General features: G+C 45.8%; 1 protein-coding gene across 1 annotated transcript in view; it reads left to right on the top strand.

Moving 5' to 3' along the window:
* The first annotated feature begins 543 nt into the window (after positions 1-543).
* LOC147125123 (putative E3 ubiquitin-protein ligase MID2) overlaps positions 544-17,295 on the top strand; it is a 156,243-nt gene continuing 139,491 nt past the window's right edge. Inside the window, exon 1 of the mRNA XM_085997696.1 lies at positions 544-734. The gene's annotated coding sequence lies outside the window, so the exon portion shown is untranslated. The remainder of the gene's footprint in view (positions 735-17,295) is intronic.

Here is a 17,295-nt window from a genome sequence, read left to right as displayed (position 1 = left end):
GGAACAGGAAAACATAAAAGTAAACTGGAGGGGAGAAATGTAACAAAATAAGAATTAAATAACTTCTGAAATCCTAGAAATACAGATTTTGTTTTTCCCTGTTGATGTGACACTGCTCCAGCCAATTGCTTAAGGCAGCAGAATCTCTTTTAAAATCTAGATTGCTAATAGCTCAAGAAATGATTTCCTCCAAAACTGTTAAAGTGGATGGCATGTGACCATATATAGCAGCAAGAGAATTCCATTGTTTTTCCACTACCCAGAGTGTTTCCAGACAGTTGGATTAATAGCACAAAGAATGTTGGTGCTTCCTACAGAGCTGGAACTAGGAAAAGGCAATCAGCGGAGGGTGGGAGGATATCCGTGGCCCAGCCAACTGCAGTGAAGCAGCATTTTAATTGATCCCAGCTGCTTGTGAGATGAAAGTCATTCTGGCAGCTTTAGTCACGTGTCCCCTGGGAAGCTGGTCGCTGAGCTCTGGGCCGTGCATCTCTACTCCCGCCTTGCCATTTGCTGGTGAGATTGGAGGGAGGGAGCGGGATGGGGGGTGGGGCGATAGAGTAGAGTCAATGAGCACAGTTTGAAAAGCTCTTGCACGGAGAGACCGGAGCACAGGAGAGAGACTGAGCTTCACTCACGTTGCTGCGAGCTAGGCAGCGGAAGGGAAAGAGATACAGAGAGGGAGAGGTAAACACAGACTGTTGGCAAGGGAAGTGAACACTGACGGATGGAAGGTAAGACCTAAAGAAGTAAAGAATGGAGAAAGCTACGCTGGTGCAAGTGAGAAATCAACAGCACAGCTGGTGTGTTAAAGATTCAATTGTTGTTGGGCTTGTCCAGAGCCTCTCTCTGCATAACTTTGAAATATTTTGCGAAATACTTTTTTTAGCGGCAAGAAGTTTATTAAAGGCACATATAAGAATCTTACTTCTTCATTTCCACAGCTTAGTATTCTTGCATGGAAAAAATGTACACCGAAACCTTTTAAACTGAAATTTGTTACGAGACGATGTTAAGATTTTAGTCTTTCAGTACCATTGAAAGAGGTTTATCAAGTGAGACAGGATGTTTGAAGGACAGGTTATATTCTGTATTTAAATTGCATGGTGTGACCTTAGTTACAGATCTTTATGATGACTGGCTTTCTGCACATTTGTAGCTAGTGCAAAGATACTTGTGCTACTAACAGATTGAGTGGAACACCGTGCTGGTAGAAAAATGTGCTCTCATTTTATAGCAAGGAGGGTAATAATTAAATTGTATGAGTTTGAACAATGCAACAGTACTGGTGTGTTTTAGAAAATTACATGTTAATATGTTCTCTTCTATAATTTGTATTTTCACCCACTAATTCCCCATTCAAAAATTTCATCTTTAAAAGAGCCTGGTGCTCAGTGGGTGAATGCGTTGCATGCTGTAGTCCTAGGCCACACAGATCAGCAAAGACCCAGCTGCTCTATACAGCTAGCTGGTCGGAGCTCAGGTGGTAGTAGGGGTTACTACAGTTACCTTAGTACCCCACCCCACCCTCACCCCACCCTCCCAAGCTGGGAAGGGTAAAAGTTAGCTGGAAAATGCACGAGTGTGTATGTAGTTAAGGACAGAATTGGGCACAGCAGTGATGCCCCCACAGTTGAACAGCCTCCCAGCACTCTTTGTTTCGGCTCACACATAAAGAATGGCTAATTAGGTGAGGTACTGGAGGACTGCCAACACCTGTTGAACTGTCCCACAGTGAGAATCGGTGCATTCAGGAGAGGAGCAGGGAAAAAGAAAGAGTTGAAAAAAGACACTGCCTCATTAAACCAGGATGGAAGGAGTGTCTGGGCCTTGTGGGCTAGTCTTACTAATGAGAGATCCGCTAGCAGGAGCTGGAGAGCCCTGGGAGCCGGATGCACCGATCCAATTCTTCCTTCCCAAGAGTAGCATTATGATTTGTAAGCGAAATTATTTTTCTACAAGTCGCTCGATTTGACAACCTAACCAAGATCACACACAGCTCACCTGATGAAAGAGAACAGCTGTGGACGTGAATTGAGGCTGGGTCTGTGCTCGGGGAGTTTCCCCTGCAGTTACTGTAACTGACCTGCTATCCATTAAACGGAATAAGAGCTGAGGCTTCCTGTAAACAAACATTTCCACCATTGACCCTGAGAGGCAGAAGGAAATTTGGTCATGTTGGAACCAAAAGTAAAAAAAACAATCTCTCAGGGACTAAAAATGGAAATCAGCCATGGTACGTTTTAGATCATGCTGCACTCAAGCAGGGAGATAAACGGACAGTGATGTGAGGTTGGGTATTACTACTCAAGGAGGGGAATGGCATTGATTTGGGGGAAATGTTTAAAGGTCAGATGGGGAGCAGGCAGGATCAGGCTATTTTATGTAATGTTAGTGAAATCTTGGCCCATGTGGCTTTGACAGGAAGATTGAAAGGCTGGCGGAGCGGGGGGATTTAAGTAAGGTGATTAATTGGGGGAAAAGGTCCAGCCACTGGTAGCTGTCCAACTCCAGCATGTGAAATACTCTCTCTGACTTTCATATTCAAAGGTGTTTTATTGTGGGTGGAGGGGAGACCAGGCTAGGGCCAGAGCTTGTTGGGGGAAGCACGAGAAAGATAAAAACAAGTTGGGCAGAGGGCGTAAGTGTGGCCGATGTGGGCGGCAAACGGCCCGGCCCTCTGCAGTTTGAGGCCTGGGCCATTTTAACACCTGGCCTCATTTTAATTTCTGCACGCTGACTCCTGCCTGAAATCAGTGGGGATGACATGGAGCCCGGGGTGGGGGGGCACGGGAGAGGGAGTGGGTAATCGGCCGGCTGTGTACCACTGCCAGGGACCCAGGGAAATGGTTCCCAGTAAGGTTAAGTGAGGAGGGGGGCCGCAGCCGAGGACAGGCGAGAATTGAATGTGCTAGACGTAAATTTCATCGATCTTTTTAGTGCAGTCACAACATAATAACGCTGTAAGTGTAGAAGATAGTCAGGGAATTCAGGAAGGCTCAAGGCTTCCTTGTGGGGCCAGGAGGAGCACTCCATTTAATTTTTTTTCAAAAAAGAATTTACCTGTGCGTTTCTGGCTCTGATCCTGCTGGCCGCCAGCTTTTCTCTAGTTATACAGGAAACTCTCTTAGTCCTGCCACTGGGGATCACACAATTGGCCCTGAATTTCCTCACTATCTTCCACACTTACACCGTTAATATGTTGTTTTGCACTAAAAAGATCGATGAAATTTGCATCTAGCACCTTAAAGCCGCATAATAGGCTAGACACGAGTTGGCTTGATCTTTTTGCCAGCTTTGACAACCTGCAGGGCTCATTTGCATAGGAGTGCCACTCAACTGGTGACACTGTGCCTGGGAATCTCCTGCTTTTATGCCACTATTGCACTACCCTCCCATTCCGGCCCCCGTACGCCACACGTTAAAATCGGGGCTTCAGTGCCAGCAAAGTTAGCCCTGCTGTCGATACAGGCAGTATCGGAGAATCAGTCCGATTCTAGACACAGTCAGTACTGGGACAGTTTATACTGTCTGAGACAGTCACTGTTGTTTGTCCAATCTATTCAATATAACAGATTGCACTGTATGCATTTGCCAGCACTGAATCTGTTATCAGTCCTTGCACATGTTTATGGAACCACAGTTCTTTGATCAGCCTAATTCATCTGTCGCATTTGACTAAAGACAGGCAAGCTTAATCAATTTTATCTGAACTCGACACCTACATAATATGAGATGAGCAACTGGTCTAATCAATTTCTGATTCTTTGCTGACATCTTGCTGGAAATTCAAAGAAACCCACAAACTCTCATAATCCAGTGGGTCTGTCCCAACCTTTCCCCTCCTCCTGCTCACCTGAAAAGCTCTTAATTAAATTCTCTATGCTAGTTATCAGGTATATACTCAAGTTCCAAAGGAAAACGCACTGATCAATAAAATTGTTCAACTGGTAAATGGACTGTTCAATATGCTACTGAGCCTACAGACCAGGATGATCCCCCGATTTGATCAATTGTGTCAAGTTAATTGATCTCAGTTCAGGTATCTGTTGGGGCAGTACAATTGGCCTCAGCATTGACGCATTGGGGCTGGAGGAATAAATAGCATTCCTGCTCCTGATTGTTATCCAGTGACCCCCTGCTATAAAATGCTTGCGAGTGAGGACAGGATAGGGCTTACTGCGATGCCATCCATGGTGGAATGTCCAGCTCACACTTGCTGTTTAGGCTCACACATGGAGAACGGCCACTTGAGTAAGGTATCAAAGAGCTGCCAGCACCGTGGATCTACACTCCAGCCAGAGACCGAGCCTTCAGCAAATAGTGGAGAAAACGGGGCAGAAAAATGGAGCAAACATTTGTTCATATGTCTCTTTTGACCAATTTTCCTATAATTTTTTGACCTTCCATTGGCGGTGGAGTGGTCTTGTGCCCCCTTCTGCCCATGTTCTGATTGGTGCTGTAAGGAATAGCAGTTCACCAACGCGACTGTCTTTTGATTACCTTCCCCTTTGACTCCCTGTCCTGTTCAGCACTGTTGTTGCTGTTATGGATGCCGTAAACCTAGAGCCACAATTTTAACACTGCCTGCGCGGCGGGAATGGTGCGAGCGGGGGTTAAAATGCCAGGCATGCTCTACCCCTAGTGTTCCCGCAGAGTTCGCGCCCTCACTCCCGCCATTTTAACTCCCAGGATTTTAGGAGCACCGGGGTACAATAAGGTAAAAAAAACTGGCGGCAAGCAGGATCAAAGCCAGCAGAGGCACGGGTAAGTCCTGAAGTTGAAATGATCTGAAACATATAAATTGGCAGCCAGGTGCCATGTTGCAGCCCATTGTAGATGTCCTTCGATAGATATGAAATTTGCAGCCACGTTGAAATGAATAGAGTGAGAGAAGAGTTACAGGTACTAGCCGTTGGTGCTGTCTTCCGTGTGTGCTGTGAGGAGGATGCTGAGAAACTCCAGGATGATTTGGACAGGTTAGGTGATTGGGCAGAAGCATAGCAGATGCAATATAACGTGGATAAATGCGAGGTTATCCACTTTGGTGGCAAAAACAGGAAGGCAGATTATTATCTGAATGGCAATAGATTGGGAGAAGGGGAAGTGCAACGAGACCTGGGTGTCCTTGTGCACCAGTCGCTGAAGGTAAGCATGCAGGTGCAGCAGGCGGTGAAGAAGGCAAATGGTATGTTGGCCTTCGTAGCGAGAGGGTTTGAGTACAGGAACAAGGATGTCTTGCTGCAGTTGTACACTACCTTGGTGAGACCACATCTGGAGTATTGTGTGCAGTTTTGGTCACCTTATCTGAGGAAGGATGTTCTTGCCATGGAAGGAGTTCAGCGAAGATTCACCAGGCTGATACCTGGGATGGCAGGAATGACGTATGAGGAGAGATTGGGTCGATTGGGCTTGTACTCGCTGGAGTTTAGAAGAATGAGAGGGGATCTCATTGAAACTTATAATATTCTGACAGGACTGGACAGACTAGATGCAGGAAGGATGTTCCCGATGGTCGGGGAGTCCAGAACCAGGAGTCACAGTCTTAAGGATAAGGGGTAGGCCATTTAGGACAGAAATGAGAAGGAATTTCTTCACCCAGAGAGTAGTGAACCTGTGGAATTCTCTACCACAGCAGGCAGTAGAAGCCAATTCATCAAATATATTCAAGAAGGAGTTGGATATATTTCTTAAGGCTCAAGGGATCAAGGGGTATGGGGAGAAAGCAGGGACCGGGTACTGAATTTGGATGATCAGCCATGATCGCATTGAATGGCGGAGCAGGCTCGAAGGGCCAAATGGCCTACTCCTGCTCCTATCTTCTATGTTTCCCTGTTGGTAAATGTGTATACATGGTAACTATTCAAAATACTGTAAGATTATTTGATGGGAAGTGAAGACTCTGATATTCAATGTGTAGTTTACACATCTACTTCATATAACGTCCTATCTGGTGAGGCCGCTTAACTTACATATAGGTCCTGTGAGTGTTTCTTTTGGCAGTTATGTACTCCTGCCGTGCATTTTGAACTGCTCCCCGATCATCATCAGACCCTGATCTACATAGTTAAAGAAGGACCCCGCCAGTTCCAGGTGGGTGCCCCTGCTCAGAAGAGCAGGTTCCGATCAAAGGTGGCGAAATCCAGGCGGGGCATCAGCGGGTAAGTCACCTGGTTGATTTTAACTTTCTACTGGCCTGGTTTCCGCTGGGTGGGTAGGGTTAAAATCGACGTTTCTGAATCAAAAAGTAGAAAAATGCCCTGTTCTCCAGCACTGAAAATGCTTGATGAGCACAGAATAAAGTGTTGATATTTTTCATGTATTTACGGATGATGAAAAAATACTGTAATAGATCTTGAGCCTGAGAATCCATGGGATACACCCACTGGTGACCTCTGACACTGCCACAGTATGTAGGGTGAGAGCGAGGTCACTCTATTTACATAATCCAGGCTGGTGCCTGTGCACTAGGGATGCATCTCAAGCACCTGGCAGAGGGGAACGCTGAAAGTCCTGGCATTAGAAGTCGACTCTGGGGGATGATGCAGTGACCTATCAGATCCCCTTTAAAATTACAGTAACAAAATTTCAACCTTTAGTGGTCTTGGCCAGAAACCAGCCCTGGATCTCCAGGTGGGTCTATGTATGCCAACGGGCAGACTAGTACACCTCCTTTCACTCAGGGTACCAGCCCCCTGCTGCTTCACCAGGCTGGCGGTGTAGAAAATCTCGACTTGGTATCCCCTCCCCCAGCCATATCGCCTCTGAAACCGTGACCATCTTTGGGGTGGGTGGAGGTTCCATTTCATTCACGGGCCAGCGGAAACTGGCGGGAAAAGCCTGGACTTGCATATCCGGGTCCCGGCCTAATTTCCAACCCCTTCTGACACACTTCTGCCAGACATATGGTGGAGGTGTGCCATGAGGTCCACCCTTTTTTTGGCCCCTGTGTTTTGAACTGCATGGAGGAGAGGCTTTGAAGGCATAATATAGGAGCAAAGGTCTAAGAGAGCTTGATACTGACACTGGATGCCCAGAATGGGAGTGTATTCAATCTCCTAACACTAAGGGGGAAAAATTCAGTTGGTTGCGCCTCCCGTTAGCGCCTTAAGAGGGTGCCAAGTGGGGCGCAAAGCAACTAGAGGCCGGGCACGGCGATGTTTGTGCCGCTCGCAAAATTAACTAGACATTTTGCGGCGGCGCTAAACACTACCGCCACGATCTCATGCGCCGGCAGATTGTGACGTCAGTCGAGTGCGCAACGCCCCGTTAGTGCCCCGGACCAGATATTGAGTGGCGCCCCCTGCCTTACCGCCTGCCGCTAGCAACGACAGGTTGACGGAAGCGTTATGCTGTCAGAAAGGGACTAGGGGAGCACTATTTAAAGGCGACCGCTTCCTGCCTTTTTTTGTCGGTGACATTTTTATACCACGCATTCTGAGAGAGAGAGACTTCTGGAGAGATTCAACGCTGTGTGAAGGAGTTTTGAGTACTGAGCAGCACTTTGCAGGTTTATTTGGATTTGCCCTTCCTTGCTTCGCCAGCGCTCTGAGGTAGCGCCTCGCTCCTCGGCCTTTGCGCCTTAAGACAGGTGTGAAGCGCCTGATTTAGCGCTCCAATCACCTCCAGGGGCGATAAAAGCCAAGTTTGCTGTCGGAGGCGATAATTAGCGCCAGGCGCTAAACTTTGCTCACCGCCAATAATGGCGCCCCAAATGGGGTGATACCGAATTTTTCCCCCTAACACTTTTGTTACATGGAGGTAGTCTGGTGCTGTGGGCTCACCCACTTTTGGGACTGGACTATCTATGAACGCTGATTCCGTTTAACTTGTAAATCACCTGCTTGTGATTGATTTATCAGAATCCTTATTATAACTGCTCAATATCTGTCAGTATGGCTGAGTGGCCTGCAAACTGAAATCAACCTGAGCTACGGCCAGCATGACCATTGCTTTCATCAAAATGACAGACCATGAAAAACTACTGATTAGTGCACAAGTCATGTTAATCTGTGTGAAAATGAACTTCCACCCAATTGTCACAATGGAATATATGTCTGAAAGCAGATAATTCATTTATTGAGAAGAAATCTCCAGCAATCAGCCATGTCTCTCTTAAACTCTTTATGCAATCAATCCTGAGACAATCAGTTCTGCTACAGACAGTCAGTAATGGAGCGGTTAGTCTAGATGTTCCAAATGGGCAGGTTCCAGGGATTAGCATCACTCACATAATTTCGGGGAGCTCCTGGCGTGAAAATAATCCTCTGATTGGGAGAGTGCTAGCTCCTCGGCAGGATATTAGGTATTTGTGCAGGATTTAAAGGCCTGCAACTCCAACCCATTTTCACAGGTCGGGGGGAGGGGGTCATCTTCCCTGCACTGTAGACTCTCGACAAGAATCCCACTACTAAAGGGGGGAGCCCGTCGCTGCAAATTCTTATCTCTTGATTAACAAAGTGAGGCAGGCACCCCACTAGATAGATTTAAGAAGTAGAAAAGTTTGCACCTTCTGTGTTGGGTTTCGTGCTATGTTAGTGCCGCTTGCTCCCAATGTGTAGGTCTTGTGCAGCCGGCGACAATCCCAAAGTAAACTTGCAGGATTCACTAAGACTGGTGAATAGGAGAATCTGTTTTTTACTGAATCTTCCCTCAGGCCAGTAAGCAAAGCCAGAGAATTTACATTGGGCTTGGTGACAGCTGAATGAGCCCTGCCATGTCAGTGGTGCTAATATGACGCTAAAACAATACAAAAGAAGATTAAGACTCCGATATTCCTTTACCCTGCCTGCACCAAGGCGCAAGCAGGGCACCACGGAACTGAAGTGCACTAAACCTGACCTGGCCTGAACCCACCTAAACTTGTAGGCTCATGTAATTTGCATGGCCCTGATGTGCACTTGGAACAGACCGTTCCCTGACAGAAGCCTGCACCCAGAAGTTGGACATGACAAAGCCTGAGAGGACTGCAGCAGTAAAGGCTCTGGGCTGCATGACCTTCAGACTGCTGTCTAAAAACAACAGTCAGAATGCCTTCACTTATGAGGATTTGCTGGGTTGTGCGGGAGAAAATAGGCTACTTACCTTTTTAGTCGTCTTCGCCTTGCTGCCTCAGACCCTCCAATCTGAAAGGCCCTAATTAAAGTTACAAACAACATCCTCTGTGACTGTGACCATGGTGCAATATCCCTCCTCATCCTTCCCTAACACTCTGCAGCCTCTGACACAGTCAAACACACCATCCTCCTCTAACACCTCTCCTCCGCTCTCCAGCTCTTGCTTGGTTCCACTCTTACTTATCCAATTGTAGCCAGAACATCTCCAACAATGGCTTCTTAACAAGAATGTTAGTGCTGGAGAGGGAGGATGTCCTGGAGGGGTCAAGGACAGAATCTATATGGCTAGAGGTAAGAAATAAGAGGTGCCATTACACTACTAGATGTATTCTATAGATCAACCAAATAGTGGAAAGATATGGAGGAGCAAATTAGCAGTGAAATTACAGAGAGGTGCAAGAACTATAGAATAGTAATAATGGTGGAATTCAACTATCCTAATATAGACTGGAATTCTAATAGTGTTAAGGGCAGAGAAGGGGAAGAATTTTTTTGTTCAAGAGAAATTTCTTGATCAGTAGTTTCCGGCCCGACGAGGGAGGAGGCATTGCTGGATCTGGTTCTGGGGAATGATTTAGGTCAAGTGGAACAAGTGTCAGTTGGTGAACATTTAGGGAACAGTGATCATAGTATCATAAGGTTCAGATTAGCTATGGAAAAGGACAGGGAGCAATCTAGAGTAAGAATGTTTAACTGGGGGAAGGCCAATTTCAGTGAGATGAGAACGGATCTGGCCCAGGTAAACTGGAATCAAAGATTGGCAGGCAAAACTGTAGTGGAATAACGGGCTGCCTTTAAAGAGGAAATAGTTCGGGTACAGTCGAGGTACATTCCCACGAGGAAGAAAGGTAGGGCAACTAAAATCAGAGCTCCCTGGATGACGAAACAGATAGAGAATATGATGAAGCAGAAAAAGAGCGCGTATGACAGATGTCAAGCTGCAAATACATCTGAGAATCAGACTATCTATTGAAAGGTCAGAGCAGAAGTGAGAAAGAAAATAAGAGGGGCAAAGAGAGGGTATGAGAATAGAATGGCAGCCAATATAAAAAGGTAATCCAAAAGTCTTCTGTAGGCATATAAATAGCAAAAGGGTAGTAAGAGGAGGGGTGGGGCTGATTAAGGACCAAAAAGGAGACCTATGCATGGAGGCAGAGGGTATGGCTGAGGTACTAAATGAGTACTTTGCATCTGTCATCACCAAGGAAGAGGAGGCTGCCATAGACATAGTGAAGGAGGAGATCGTGGAGACACTTGATAGTGTCAAAATTGATAAAGAAGAGGTATTAGAAAGGCTGGCTGTACTTAAAGTAGATAAATCACCAGGAGCGGATGGGATAAGTACATAAGAACATAAGAAATAAGAGCAGGAGTAGGCCATACGGCTCCTCGAGCCTGCTCTGCCATTCAATAAGATCATGGCTGATCATCAACCTCAACTCCACTTTCCCGCCCGATCGCCATATCCCTTGATTCCCCTAGAGTCCAAAAATCTATCTATCGTAGCCTTGAATATACTCAAAGACTCAGCATCCACAGCCCTCTGGTGCTGAGGGAATTGAGGGCGGAAATCGCGGAGATACTGGCCATAATATTCCAATCCTCCTTAAATACGGGGGTGATGCCAGAGGACTGGAGAATTGCAAATGTTACACCATTGTTCAAAAAAGGGTGTAAAGATAAACCCAGCAACTACAGGTCAGTCAGTTTAATCTCGGTAGTGGGGAAGCTTTTAGAAAAAGTAATCAGGGATAAAATTAACAGTCATTTGTATAGGTGTGGATTAATTAAGGAAAGCCAGCACAGTTTTTTTTAAAGGCAAATCGTGTTTAACCAACTTGATCGAGTTTTTTGATGAGGTAACAGAGAGGGTTGATGAGGGTAATGCAGTTGACGTAGTGTACATGGATTTCCAAAAGGCGTTTGACAAAGTGCAACATAATAGGTTTGCCAGCAAAGTTGAAGCCCATGGAATAAAAGGGACAGTGGCAGCATGGATACCAAATTGGTAAGTAACAGGAAACAGAGTAGTGTTGAACGGTTGTTTTTCAGACTGGAGGAACGTATACAGTGGTGTTCCCCAGGGGTCGGTTCTAGGACCACTGCTTTTCTTGATATATATTAATGACTTGGATGTGGGTGTACAGGCACAATTTCAAAATTTGCAGGTGACACAAAACTTGGAAGTATAGTGAACAGTGAGAAGGAGAGTGATAGACTTCAGGAAGACATAAACAAGCTGGTGGAATGGGCGGACACGTGGCAGATGAAATTTAACACAGAAAAGTGTGAAGTGATGCATTTTGGTAGAAAGAATGAGGAGAGGACACATAAACGAAAGGGTACAATCCTAAAGGGGGTGCACGAACAAAGAGACCTGGGGGTATACGTGCACAAATTGTTGAAGGTGGCAGGGCAGGTTGAGAAAGCAGTTAAAAAGACTTACGGGATCCTGGGCTTCATAAATAGAGGTATAGAGTTCAAAAGTGTGAAAACGTATGATGAACCTGTATAAAACACTGGTTCAGCCCCAACTGGAGTACTGTGCCCAATTCTGGTCACCACACTTTAGGAAGGATGTGAAGGCCTTAGAGAAGGTGCAGAAAAGATTCACGAGAATGTTTCCAGGAATGAGGGACTTCAGTTACATTGATAGACTGGAGAAGCTGGGGTTGTTCTCCTTGAGCAGAGAAGATTGAGAGGAGATTTGATAGACGTGTTCAAAATCATGAGGGGTCTGGACAGAGTAGATAGAGAGAAGCTGTTTCCATTGGCAGAAGGGTTGAGAACCAGAGGACACAGATTTAAGGTGATTGGAAAAGAACCAAAGGCGACGTAAGAAAAAACTATTTTACGCAGCGAGTGGTTAAGATCTGGAATGCACTGCCTGAAAGGGTAGTGGAGGCAGACTCAATCATACCTTTCAAAAGGGAGTTGGATAATTATCTGAAGGAAAAAAAATTGCAGGGCTACAGGGAAAGGGCAGGGGTATGGGGCTAGCTGAGAGTCAGCACGGGCTGAATGGTCTTCTTCTGTGCTGTAAGATGGTTGTGGTAGTTGAAGGTCAATCATCACAGCCCCAGGACATCCTCAGGGCAGTGTCCTAGGCCCAACCATCTTCAGCTGCTTCATCAATGACCTTCCCTCCAACATAAGGTCAGAAATGGGGATGTTCGCTGATGACTGCACAGTGTTCAGTGCCAGTCACAACTCCACAGATAATGAAGCAGTCCATACCCGCATGCAACAAGACTTGGACGACGTTCAGGCTTGGGCTGATAAGTGGCAGGTAACATTCACGCCACACAAATGCCAGGCAATGACAATCTCCAACAAGCGAGAGTCTAACCACCTCCCTTTGACATTCAACAGCTTTACCATCGCCGAATCCCCCACCATCAACATCCTGGGGGTCAGCATTGACCAGAAACTTAACTGGACCAGCCACATAAATACTGTGGCAGCAAGAGCAGGTCAGAGGTTAGGTATTCTGCAGCGAGTGTCTCACCTCCTGACTCCCCAGAGCCTCTCTACCATCTACAAGGCACAAGTAAGGAGTGTGATGGAATACTGTCCACTTGCCTGGATGAGTGCAGCTCCAACAACACTCAAGAAGCTCGACACTATCCAGGACAAAGCAACCCGCTTGATTGGCACCCCATCCACAACCTTAAACATTCACTCCCTCCACCACCACTGTACCATGGCTGCAGTGTGTACCATCTACAAGATACACTGCAGCAACTCACCAAGGCTTCTTTGGCAGCACCTCCCAAGCCTGCAACCTCTTCCACCTAGAAACACAAGGGCAGCAGGCTCATGGGAACACCACCATATCCAAGTTCCCCTCCAAGTCACACACCATCCTGACTTAGAAATATATCGCCGATCCTTCATCGTCGCTGGGTCAAAATCCTGGGGGAGCTCCCTCCCTAACATTACTGTGGGAGTACCTTCACACGGACTGCAGCGGTTCAAGAAGGCGGCTCACCACCACCTTCTCGAGGGCAATTAGGGATGGGCAATAAGTGCTGGCCTTGCCAGCGATGCCCACATCCCATAAAAACAAATTAAAAAAAAAAAAAAAAAATTCTATGATTCTAAGCTGAACTTCTGATTCCATATCCTCTCCATCGCTAAGGCCAACTACTTCCAACTCTGTAACATTGCCCCTCTGCTGATGAAACTACATGGCTTCATCACCTCCAGATTCGATCAATCCAATGTTCTCCTGGATGACCACCCATCCTTTATCTTCCATAAATGTTAGCTCATTCAAAACTGTGCTGCCTGTGAACCAGATCCCATTTGCCTATCACCCCAGTTCCACAAGCCTCAAATTAAAATTGTTATCTTTGTGTTTAAATCTGTCCCTGTTTTACATAGAAACATAGAAGATAGGAGCAGGAGTAGGCCATTTAGCCCCTCGAGCCTGCTCTGCCATTCAATGCGATCATGGCTGATCATCCAAATTCAGTACCCGGTCACTGCTTTCTTCCCATACCCCTTGATCCCTTTAGCCTTAAGGAATATATCCAACTCCTTCTTGAATATATTTAATGAATTGGCCTCTACTGCCTTCTGTGGTAGAGAATTCCACAGGTTCACCACTCTCTGGGTGAAGAAATTCCTCCTCATTTCTGTCCCTTATCCTTAGACTGTGACCCCTCGTTCTGGACTCCCCGGTCATCGGGAACATCCTTCCTGCATCTAGTCTGTCTAGTCCTGTCAGAATTTTATACGTTTTTTCACCCTCTTTGTAACCTCCTCCAGTTTTACAATATGTCACCTGAACTCACTATTGCTCTGACTCCAACCACCTATGCATCTGCCCCTCCCTTTTCCCCTATGATTGATGATCGTGTTTTCAGCTGCCTATATCCCACTGTCTGGAACTCCCTCCCTAAACCCCTCTGCCTTTGCACTTCTCGTGGATTCTTTAAGACTCTCCTTAAACCCTCTGCCCTCATGACCTCTTTGGTTTGGTGCCTGTTTTTCTTATGCCTCTGTGAAGCACTTAGGGACATTTTTCTACATTCAAGGTGCCATATAAATGCAAGTTGTTGTTGTAACGGGGGATGTTGGCAGATTATCTGACCACGAAGGAAATCACAGCTGAGTGCAATGATGTCGTCACACAATATCTGCACAGTTTCCAGCAGAGGCCATTGGACTACAATTAGGAATGGGAACTTGGGTTGATTTTCCCCTCCCTAGCCCAAGTGCACTGAAGCCACTTTAGCACCCCAACATCCACCCCTGCTGAGATCAGCTAACTCAACAAAGACTAGATCAAACCTTCAATCCTGCTGGTTTGTATTGCTCGACTGCACGGTGCATTTACCAGCTCAGCCAATTCAGAATTTTTTTTTTCTGATCTCAAATTATGATTTAAGCAAAATCAAAACTTTTAAAACACATTACTGGAGAACTACAGCCTTCTTCTTTGAAATCCAAATTGCTAAAGCGTCAGCTGATGCAGAAGCCTTCCAGGGATGTCCAATCCATCATCGTATTAAGCTTAAGGGTCCTGTCACGTTACATCGATTTAAAGCAGGGTCTTTTACAGAAGGGGAAAAGGGAATCTAATGGAAGCAGCCACATAGAAAGATCAGTTGTCCTGACTGTTATATGTATAGATCTGAGAACACTGACACCCTATTATGAATACTTCAGTCACTGGGATTAGACCAGGTTTATCTTCCTATGGGCATATACCATCAATTTATATTAATAAAATATGCACCATTGTTATTCAGATCTGCCCACAAATCACCATTTCCATTGCCTCAGGGATTTTGTTATTCAAAATTACAGCAGTCAGACTGAAAATTGGTTGTAAGTTTAGAAATTCACATGATTTGTCATGAGTTGTCACGTCACACCAGATCACTTCAGCTAACTATTTCATATTAGAAAATATTTGCAAAACCCACTTGAATGCGAACAAATTTTTAGAGACAGGGAAAAGTGTGGATTATATGCAACTGTGTACATGATGAACATTATCGGGTAAATTTGAGGAAGACTGCTCCCGGCAGGATCCTCGTTCAACAGCAACGCAGATTGCAGAATTGGGCGTGGAGGTCAGTGGTAATTAATCACTCAACATTGTACAGCCAGGGAATCAGGCATGCTGAGGCCCACACCCGAATTCCCAACATGCACTACAGTCATGCAGAGCTCTGCTCCAGGAGTGCTTTCTCGTAAAATGTATCCGTGTCTATAACTGGACAGACTGCATCTATAATAGAACAGGACAGGTTGAAGCAAATAGTATAGCTGCATTTAAGGGGCGGTTAAATAAGCATATCAGGGAGAAGGGAATAGAGGGTTATGCTGATAGAGTTAGGTGAGGAAAGACGTGAGGAGGCTCGAGTGGAGCATAAACACTGGCATAGAAACATAGAAACATAGAAGATAGGAGCAGGAGTAGGCCATACAATGCGATCATGGCTGATCATCCAATTTCAGTACCCGGTCCCTGCTTTCTCCCCATACCCCTGGATCCCTTTAGCCTTAAGAAATATATCCAACTCCTTCTTGAATATATTTAATGAATTGGCTTCTACTGCCTTCTGTGGTAGGGAATTCCACAGGTTCACCACTCTCTGGGTGAAGAAATTCCTCCTCATTTCAGTCCTAAATGGCCTACCCCTTATCCTTAGACTGTGACCCCTGGTTCTGGACTCCCCGACCATCGGGAACATCCTTCCTCCATCTAGCCTGTTGAGTCCTGTCAGAATTTTATAAGTTTCAATGAGATCTGCTCTCATTCTTCTAAACTCCAGCGAGTACAAGCCCAAACGTCCCAATCTCTCCTCGTACGTCATTCCTGCCATCCCAGGTATCAGCCTGGTGAATCTTTGCTGAACTCCTTTCATGGCAAGAACATCCTTCTTCAGATATGGCGAGCAGAACTGCACACAATACTCAAGATGTGGTCTCACCAAGGCCCTGTATAACTGCAGCAAGACATCCTTGTTCCTGTACTCAAACCCTCTCGCTACGAAGGCCAACATACCATTTGCCTTCTTAACCGCCTGCTGCACCTGCATGCTTACCTTCAGTGACTGGTGCACAAGGACACCCAGGTCTCGTTGCACTTCTCCTTCTCCCAATCTATTGCCATTCAGATAATAATCTGCCTTCCTGTTTTTGCCACCAAAGTGGATAACCTCGCATTTATCCACTTTATATTGCATCTGCCATGCTTTTGCCCAATCACCCAACCTGTCCAAATCATACTGGAGTTTCTCGGCATCCTCCTCACAGCACACACACCCACCCAGCTTTGTCATCTGCAAATTTGGAGATATTACATCTAGTTCCCTTGTCTAGATCATTAATATATATTGTGAATAGCTGGGGTCCAAGGACCGATCCCTGCGGTACCCCACTAGTCACTGCCTGCCACTTGGAAAAAGACCCGTTTATTCCAACTCTTTGCTTTCTGTCTGCCAACCAGTTCTCTATCCAAGTCAATACCTTGCCGCCAATCCCATGTGCCTTAACTTTACACGCTAATCTCTTATGCGGGACCTTATCAAAAGCCTTCTGAATGTCCAAATACACCACATCCACTGGTTCTCCCTCATCTATTTTACCAGTTACATCCTCAAAAAATTCCAGTAGATTAGTCAAGCACGATTTACCTTTTGTAAATCCATGTTGACTTTGTCCGATCCTGTCACTGTTTCCCAAGTGCTCTGCTATTACATCTTTTATAATGGACTCTAGCATTTTCCCCACTACCGATGTCAGGCTTACCGGTCTGTAATTCCCCATTTTCTCTCTACCACCTTTTTTGAATAGTGGGGTAACATTAGCTACCCTCCAATCCATGGGTACTGTTCCAGATTACATCGAATGTTGGAAGATGACCAGCAATGCATCTACTATTTCTAGGGCCACTTCCTTAAGTACCCTAGGATGTAGATTATCAGGCCCTGGGGATTTATCGGCCTTCAATCCCATCAATTTCCCCAACAGCATTTTCCTACAAATACTGATTTCTTTTAGTTCCTCCCTTTCATCAGACCCTATGCTCCCCGACATCTCTGGGAGGTTATTTGTGTCCTCCTTTGTGAAGACAGAACAAAAATATGAATTTAATTGGTCTGCCATTTCTTTGTTCCCCATTATAAATTCCCCTGATTCTGACTGCAAGGGACCTACG

This window comes from Somniosus microcephalus, chromosome 1 (genome assembly GCF_052327205.1).
Source record: "Somniosus microcephalus isolate GS21.2 chromosome 1, FLI_Smic_1.0, whole genome shotgun sequence".
Classification (NCBI taxonomy): Eukaryota; Metazoa; Chordata; class Chondrichthyes; order Squaliformes; family Somniosidae; genus Somniosus; species Somniosus microcephalus.
The sequence above is the reverse complement of the archived record's forward strand: the minus strand, read 5'-3'. Positions and strand labels throughout refer to the sequence as shown.